The sequence below is a fragment of the Drosophila teissieri genome, unplaced genomic scaffold, assembly GCF_016746235.2.
Source record: "Drosophila teissieri strain GT53w unplaced genomic scaffold, Prin_Dtei_1.1 Segkk118_quiver_pilon_scaf, whole genome shotgun sequence".
Taxonomy (NCBI): Eukaryota; Metazoa; Arthropoda; class Insecta; order Diptera; family Drosophilidae; genus Drosophila; species Drosophila teissieri.
Genome location: NW_025224987.1, coordinates 1,157,048 through 1,165,674, shown reverse-complemented (window position 1 = coordinate 1,165,674; position 8,627 = coordinate 1,157,048). Strand labels below are relative to the sequence as shown.

General features: G+C 40.6%; 1 long non-coding RNA gene across 1 annotated transcript; it reads left to right on the top strand.

The window, feature by feature from the left end:
- The first annotated feature begins 973 nt into the window (after positions 1-973).
- Positions 974-2,903, top strand: LOC122625496. Its single transcript, XR_006326610.1, has 4 exons — positions 974-1,078; positions 2,406-2,538; positions 2,604-2,703; positions 2,766-2,903. It is a non-coding gene; the product is annotated as an uncharacterized LOC122625496 (long non-coding RNA).
- The last annotated feature ends 5,724 nt before the right edge of the window (positions 2,904-8,627 follow it).

The following is an 8,627-nucleotide window of genomic DNA, read 5'->3' as shown; positions in this document are numbered from 1 at the left end:
TGACCTGCACACGGATTTGTGGGGATTAAAAAAGTCTCCTCACATTACAAGTGTTTGGCTTTTGGAGAGTGTTAAAATAAAAAGAAGTAAAATTGCTTATAACATGTCAAATTTCTATGAAGTTATTAAGTTGGTAAATTACGAATTATGAACCAGGTGCTGCGCGGATAAACCTTTTTATCCTCGTGCCGCTCGCAAGTGTTGGTGATATTCCAGAACATCCCTTTACAAACGGATTTCCAAATGAATGCTTAACATCGTCTTTATTAATATAAGCTGAGTTTATGTCTTCGTCGTCTTCTTGTACCAAACAACAAATTTCTTTTTTGGTAGGCAAGGGATAGTGCCCACCAGAAGTTACCCATTTAAATCTTAAAATAAAAATATTATATTTATAAAAAAAATCATTTCGTTTGGCACTTTTAACCAGCGTTTAAAAAACTGCCGTAAGTTTCATTTCACATGATTTTGCTTCTGCTTCTGCTTCTGAAAAATCAGAAGTCGCAGTCAAAGCATAAGTAAAAATCCCGCAGCGACGAATATCAAAAATCAGCTGCAGTCGCCGTTTTTCGTTTTTTCGCTTTCTGCTTTGCTGTTGCTTTTCATCGCAGACGTTCGTCGCTGCTGCAGCTACCGACGACTTTCGGAAGTCGTCGGCAGTCGCAGCAGCATAAGTCGGTGCCTTCGACTGTTTGCTGCTTTTGATTTTCGTTGCTATTGCTGCTGACCAACAGTCGCAGCAGCAGAGGTCGGCGCCTTCGACTGTTTGCTGCTTCTGATTTTCGTTGCTATTGCTGCTGACCAACAGTCGCAGCAGCGTAAGTCGGTGCTTTCGACTGTTTGCTGCTTCTGATTTTTGCTGCCGAGCAGCATAAGGCGACAGACGCATGAGGCGACAAATTTTGGAAGTCATCCGCAGCGACCGCAGCCGTCGCAGCGTTTATTTCCTCATATTAATTTTACTTGTAAAACGTTTGCTGCTTGATTGACACGTACGCTCACTTGCATATTTCTGCTAACCATGGCACCAAGTGAAGTTTGGAAATATTTTGAAAATAAGGCAGTCGAGGGCTTAGCTGTATGTAATATATGTAAAAGCTCTCTAAAAAATTACAGAATTTCAAATTTAAAAGCACATTTACAAAAACAACACAAAATTGATGCTAATGTCATTAGTTTAGAAAATCTTGAAACGTCATCAACAAGTTCTTCTTCTAAAATAATAAGAAAACAAAAAATAAAAATTGAAGTAAATAAAAAACAACTAATAAGATCATATATAGGATTGGTAACCGAAGATAGCATTCCCTTCAATGTTCTAAATTCACAGAATATGAGAAACATACTTGATCCAATTTGTGAAGGTCTAAAAACAGCAGAAGGAAAAATGATGAAATTAAACGCAGTAAACTGTAAAAATACATTGAAAATAGTGGCAAATAATATAAGAACACATATAACAGCTGAACTTAAAAACACGTTATTATCTTTAAAAATAGACAGTGCAACGGTGCACAAAAATAGTTGAAAGGTGCAGGATCAAGTGGAGCCAAAAATCTTGCAGCCGAAGTGATCAAAGTGCTTAATAAATATAATATAAATTTAAATCAAATCGTATCTATTACTTCTGACAACGGGGCAAATATGCTTAAGGCAACTAATATTTTGTCATTTGTGTCTGAACAAAATAATGAAGAGAACGATTACGAGTGCACCAACGACGATTATTTGGATAAAATAGACTTAATAGAAAAAATTCCCAAAGTTTTAATAGGAAATATTGAAGTTTGTCGTTGTGCTGCACACACAGCACAGCTGGTTGCCCTCGATGTAAATAAATCATTGGACATACTTAATTGTAGGAATATGACTAAATATATTATAAAACCATCGAATGGATACCGCGAAATATTTGAGCTTAAAAAATTAAAAGTGCCACAATTAGACTGTCCAACAAGATGGGGATCCACGTACATAATGTTAAAGAACTTGTTGGAAGCGAAAGATATTTTAAGTTAAATTGAGTCACCTAAAAACAGAACGGATGAAGATTATTTTGATGTAGATGCCTCGTTTTGGGATTTTATTGAAACATATTGTAATGTTTTTAGTCCCTTGCAAAAATCTATACAAAGATTCCAAGAGGAGCAACTACATTATAGGAATTTTTACGCACAATGGCTTAAACTAAAAATATTGACCGAAAAAATATTCAATGATTCAAGTCACAATTTAACAAAAACTATTGGAAATAAAATTTTAAATTCAATAGAAACACGAACAAAAACATTGTTAAATAATAAATTTGTTGTTTCATGCTTGTTTTTGGATCCCCGCTTTCAACATATATTGTCTCCGCAACAAAAAACCGACGCAATAAATCATTTAAAATCAATTTGGGACAGACTATATAGTCTGAACCCTACTGGCAATATGTGTTCAACTCCCAACTCTAGCTTCAATCAAATAGACAACTTCTTTTATGACGAGGAAGACGAAATGTTAGAGGCCTATTTATCGCAAGGCGTTCAATCAAAAGTAAATAGTTCAATAGTTCAATAGTTCAACACAAAAATTGAAAATCTACAACTTGCATATCAAAGATTTGACATAGACGTGCTATCTTACTGGAAAGGAAAGCAGTATACTGACCAGGAGTTATACGCAGTTAGTAACGTTTGTTATGCCGTACCGCCAACTCAGGTAAATAAAAATGGCATAAATAATTTAGGTTCCTTCTTAGATAGTTTCTTATTTTATAACAGGTGTCGATTGAACGAGCATTCTCCACTCTGAGGCTGGTGCTTACCGACTACCGCAATCGATTAAGCCAGGATGTTCTTGAGAACATATTGCTAGTCAAATTAAATCCCACCTTTTTGGACATGGCCATTGATACTTTGCCACTTTTTGAAAACGAAGAACTTACTCTTAGTGGTTTATAAAATAAGTAAAATAATAGTTATAACAGAAAGCAATGAAAATGTATTTATGTATCATTTTTCAAAATTCATATACTATTATGTTTTTATTTTTGCTAATTTTGTTTCTATAATTTTTTTAAAATTGATTAGTTGTATTATTTTATAAGCATTATACAAAAAGAAAGTCCAAAAAATAAAAAAGTACAAGAAGTACGCTATAAGTAATTTCCAAAAAATTTAGTCATTCGTAATTAAATAAAAGTCAATCAAGCAGCAAACGTTTTACAAGTAAAATTAATATGAGGAAATAAACGTTGCGACGGCTGCGGTCGCTGCGGATGGCTTCCAAAATTTGTCGCCTCATGCGTCTGTCGCCTTATGCTGCTCGGCAGCAAAAATCAGAAGCAGCAAACAGTCGAAAGCACCAACTGGTCAGCAGCAATAGCAACGAAAATCAGAAGCAGCAAACAGTCGAAGGCGCCGACTTCTGCTGCTGCGACTGTTGGTCAGCAGCAATAGCAACGAAAATCAAAAGCAGCAAACAGTCGAAGGCACCGACTTATGCTGCTGCGACTGCCGACGACTTCCGAAAGTCGTCGGTAGCTGCAGCAGCGACGAACGTCTGCGATGAAAAGCAACAGCAAAGCAGAAAGCGAAAAAACGAAAAACGGCGACTGCAGCTGATTTTTGATATTCGTCGCTGCGGGATTTTTACTTATGCTTTGACTGCGACTTCTGATTTTTCAGAAGCAGAAGCAATTGTTCGCTTTCTGATATCGCTCGCAGCAGAAGCAGTGAAAAGCAAAAATATTGCGACTTCTGCTAATTCGACTGCAGCTTTTCAAACACTGCTTTTAACTGGGGAATCCTGATTCGGTCTATTTGAACTATTCCACTTTTTGAAATATCAGTTACTAATGTCCACGTAGTGTAGTGGATAGCGCAACTACCTGTCAAACACGAGGTCGTGGGTTTAAACCCCACCCATGACGGGAGCATGGCCACACAATCTTTCCTCTCAAAAATTACTTTTCTAGTTTTTAGAAAGTATTATTCCATCCAAAATGCCTAATCCAACAATCTTCGGCAACTTCCCCTTTCCAAACCGCCTCACCCCCTTGAGTAAAGCGGGGTCCCCCCACATAGTTACCAAGTGCACCCTGTGTTCTGCGAACAGCAACAACACCCAGCAGGGCCTGACGCGTGCTTTACCAGACTGTTTGCTTTTTTATGACTAGCAACATCACCGTAGACGCCACTCCCCGGTGACGTTAGGTGGCAGCCCCACCCCTGGGATAAGCCGCATCTGGCCAATCACTAGATCGGTCGAAAAATTAATCGATTACCGAAACAAACACGAGAAAATTAAACATAAACGGCCCCTCCAATTCGATGACGACCATAGGCTTATCAAAACGGACACGAATTGGACAATGGAACGTTAGAACTCTGAGAGAACCATCTAGATTAGCACAGTTCGAGGCGGAGATGGAGAGACTCCACATTGCAATCTATAGACTGTGATCATTAGTTAGTCATTGGAGAACTTAAAATAATGTTGAACCGCAACTACTAAAGGAATACTGATACCAGCCAACACCGACGAGCGCCCCCCTGAACCTGCACCTCCTTAGCGACTCCACTATGAAGACGAGAATGACGTCCACACTGCGGGAACAGCTGATCCCCCTAGAAGACCACCCATGGGAGCACACTTGCAGACAGCTAAGGACCACAGCTGAGCAAGCCGGCGAGAACAACATGCGCTCTGTATACCAGCAAATTGCACGGATTGCCGGAACCCACCAGAGACGGAACCAGCCAGTCAGAGACCTTGAAGGCAACCTCTTATCCAATGATGATGCACAGATTCGGAGGTGGCGCCAACACTTCATGGGAATTAGCCACATCACATCACCAAACGTAGCTACGGACTACAGAAGCGTTGCGCCACCAAGTGGGAATACCAGGATACCCTCTGCACCCCCAAATGTAAGAGAGATTGTGAATGCAATAAAGAAGCTGAAGCACAACAGGGCAGCCAGCGAGGACAACATTCCAGCTGAACTGCTTCAAGTTGACCCTCAGCTGATGGCTGATACACTGCATCCACATTTCGCACGCATATGTGAAGGCGAGACTGTGCCTGACTCTTGGAAAAGCGGAATCATCGTGAAGCTCCCCAAGAAAGGCGACCTTAGCGACTGCAACAACTGGATAACACTGCTCAGCACTAGCTATAAAATCCTAGCTACACTACTGAACGAACGCCTCCAGGAAAAAATTGAGCCAACAATCCGAGGCGAACAGGCAGGCTTCAGACCCCACAGGAGTTGCGTAGACCAGACAAACACACTACGCATAGTTACCGAGCAAGCTGTGGAATGGAGAGCCCCGCTTTACCTCCTGTTCTTCGTCTTAAAGTGCGAAGTATGCTCGTCCAAGGTCGGAATTACGTGGAGCCTTATCAGACACCTTGAGGTCTTAGACTATGCAGACGACATCTGTCTTATCTCTCACAGACTCGGCGAAATACAGAGGAAAAGTGACAACCTCGTCAGGATAGCCAGCAGCGTAGGACTCGAGATAAACGTAGCAAAAACAAAAGCTATGCGCTTCAACCACTCCAACCAAGGAAACATCAACATACATGGGAACCCAATCGAGTTCGTCACCAGCTTCCCATACCTTGGCTCCAACAGTGGAGGAGTGGATGATGATGTCTCGAGTCGTCTTGGCAAAGCCCGCTCAGCATTTGGGAGACTATACCGCATATGGAGAGGTCGACTAATCAGCCGAAGAACAAAGCTTCGGATCTTCGGATGTGTGAAATCCATACTGCTATACGGAAGTGAGACATGGCTCGCAACGAAGAAAATAACGCAGAAGCTGCAGGTTTTCAGCAATAAAGGCCTGAGAATCATATGTGGGGTATTCTGGCCAAACAGAATAGCCAACACAGAGCTGTGGCGCGTTACGGGTGACCCCCCCATACACACTCAAATAAAGAAGAAGAAATGGATGTGGATAGGACACGCAGGAGAAACCCTAGTAGTAAGGAAGGCACTGGACTGGAACCCCCAAGGAAGCAGGAGGGTAGGAAGGCCAAAAGCTACATGGAGAAGAAACGCTCAACAAGAACTTACCCAAATAAACATTAGATGGGAAAATGCTAAACAGACAGCACAAAACAGAGTAAGATGGAAGTCTCTCGTAAGTTCCCGAGAAGAATAGCAAGGAATTAAAAAAAAAAATTTTAAAAAAAGGCACTGAATCTGCTAAATACGGTACATTTCCGAATATCTAGGAATACAGAGTGGCACCTAAGGTCTAGAAATCTGCCGCTCTTCCACAATATTGGTTCTAAATATTCAAAAAATGGAAAAGATTCAAATAAATTATATTACAATCTACGAAAGGGTCTACCTGTGCAGGGCGATTAGAGTTTCGGGTGCCCTAAAAGCTGGAGTTCCAGCCGTTGATCCATTACATATTGCCAAGAGAAGCTATATGTTGAGCTAATAAGGTTATTAATTAGCTATTTTTGCAAAAATAAAAAGACGATAGTTTTGTAGCAAATTCAAACGATTTGGTTTATTTTCCCTTGCGAAGTTTTGCAGCGATGCGCGCATGCATAGAGTACGAAAAACTTTAAAAAATGTGGCAAGTGTAATCCTTAGTGACTCACCATACGACGTTCGGCTCCACATCGATTAGATGTCGTCCACCGTAAGCACTACCATGACTTTCAAATCTTTTTCGCCCATGAATTTATTGCCTCAAGCGAGAGGTCAGCTGTGACATCGCAGGGACGAAGAATTTTCCGTCGAGCTCGGTCTGCTGGCCTCGGAACCTGCTACCTCGGCGGATCATTCCGCCGTGGTAGATTACAATCCTGCCGAATGTCCTGGACATTTACTCTATAGATCTGGCAATTGTAAGGCGGCTAAGGTGGTACCCCCGGTGGCGGCAGCCTAAATGTCGGTCCTTGAACGCTGCGCCTCGGAAATCGTGTCCTGGTAACCTCGGTGCCGTAACTCATATTGAAGAACTGATTATTTAGAACCAAAATTTAAATTGATAGCAAGTATTACCATTTACTGTTAGGTCTTGAAAATTTCCCAATGACGTCATAAAATTATTCTACATTTATTTTTATCACAATGAAATATATACGTAATTCGAAATAAAACTGACAATAATAAAAATAAATATTTCTTGTAAGTGTTTGGCTCTTGGAAAGTGTCAAAGTGAAAATAAGTAAAAATGCTTATAATACAACAAGTTTATATGAATTACTTGTTCTATAAGTTAACAACAAAAGAACTCACAGCACCGAATTGCGAAAGATCGCAAACGGATCCGGCCATGCACCTGCAGTAGCGCGGGATCAGCGTTTCTGTGGGAGCGACGAGGGCAAATGCAGAAAGCTTGCACGCGCATCCGGCCGTGCACCTGCATTGGCCTCGAAATGCGAAGCTCAGCGTCTGGAGAGCTTCCGTGGGAGCAACGAGGGCAGAGGCAGCGACGGAGCCAGCACCGACGCCAACAGAGGCAGCGACGGTGCTGGGAGGTATAAATAACACCCAAATTGTAAAATAGCTTTAGTTCAATTTTGCTTAAAAATAAACACGGACTTCTGTCCAATAAAAACTATTAAAAAATCGAATTAACTTCATTCGGATTAACTGGCGCCCAACGTTAAAGGGTCCGGACGCGGTAAAAAATCCTTCGGTGTAAACGTAAATCCTGTAAGTGCACCCCACAGGCTGCCCCGGTTACGATACGCGAAAACGCAAACCTATAAGAGCACCCCACAGGCTGCCCCGGTTCGCGGATAAATCTGGATAAATCCGTAAGAGCACTGACGTGCCAAGATCACCGCTGGACGGCTCCTGCAAAAAAAAAGAACTCACTTACATCAGACTGAAGGCGATCGCCTCAGCCAACTGGACGGAGGAGTTAAGACGGTACCCAAGTAGCCCAGGAGCAAACAGGAAGACTACCCACTAACCGGTTCAGGATGTATTTCATAATGTAAGTTAGTTAAGAAAAAAACATTTTTTAAAAAAAAAACACACAAAATCTATACGTGAAACACTGTGCAAAGATAAAAAATTTTTTAGTCTGAAAACATAACAAATCCGTACAAGAAATACTGTGAAAATATAAAATCTTTAATTCAAACAAAAAATTATTTGAAAAAAATACAATACCCATACGTGAAATACTGTGAAAAGATAAAAAATTTTTTATTTTTCAAAAACACACAAAATCTATACAAAAAATACTGTGCAAATATAAAATTTGTAATTCCAAAAACACAAGAAAAAAATATTAAAATATAAAAATTGTTTAATTCCGAAAACAAATATCGCATAAATAATCATGGCGAATCCAAACAACCTAATTAGGCCTGCCCTACTTAATAATAACACAGCCCCCGAAGTAAACCAAGCCCTTAATGTAGCCCAAATGCAGGGACAAATTCAAGAAATAGTAGAGAGGCTTTTGAACCAAAGACTAAACTCAAACACTGCACCACTACTCGATCAGGCAGTCGATATCAACAATGCAAATATGATGGAATTAGAGCGAGTCCCAGATATAGTTAAGGGTTTAAGGGAATTTTCTGGCCAAGCCGGAGAATTTAGTTCATGGAGGAAAAGCGTTGAGAGGGTATTAAAAATATATTCGTCACTA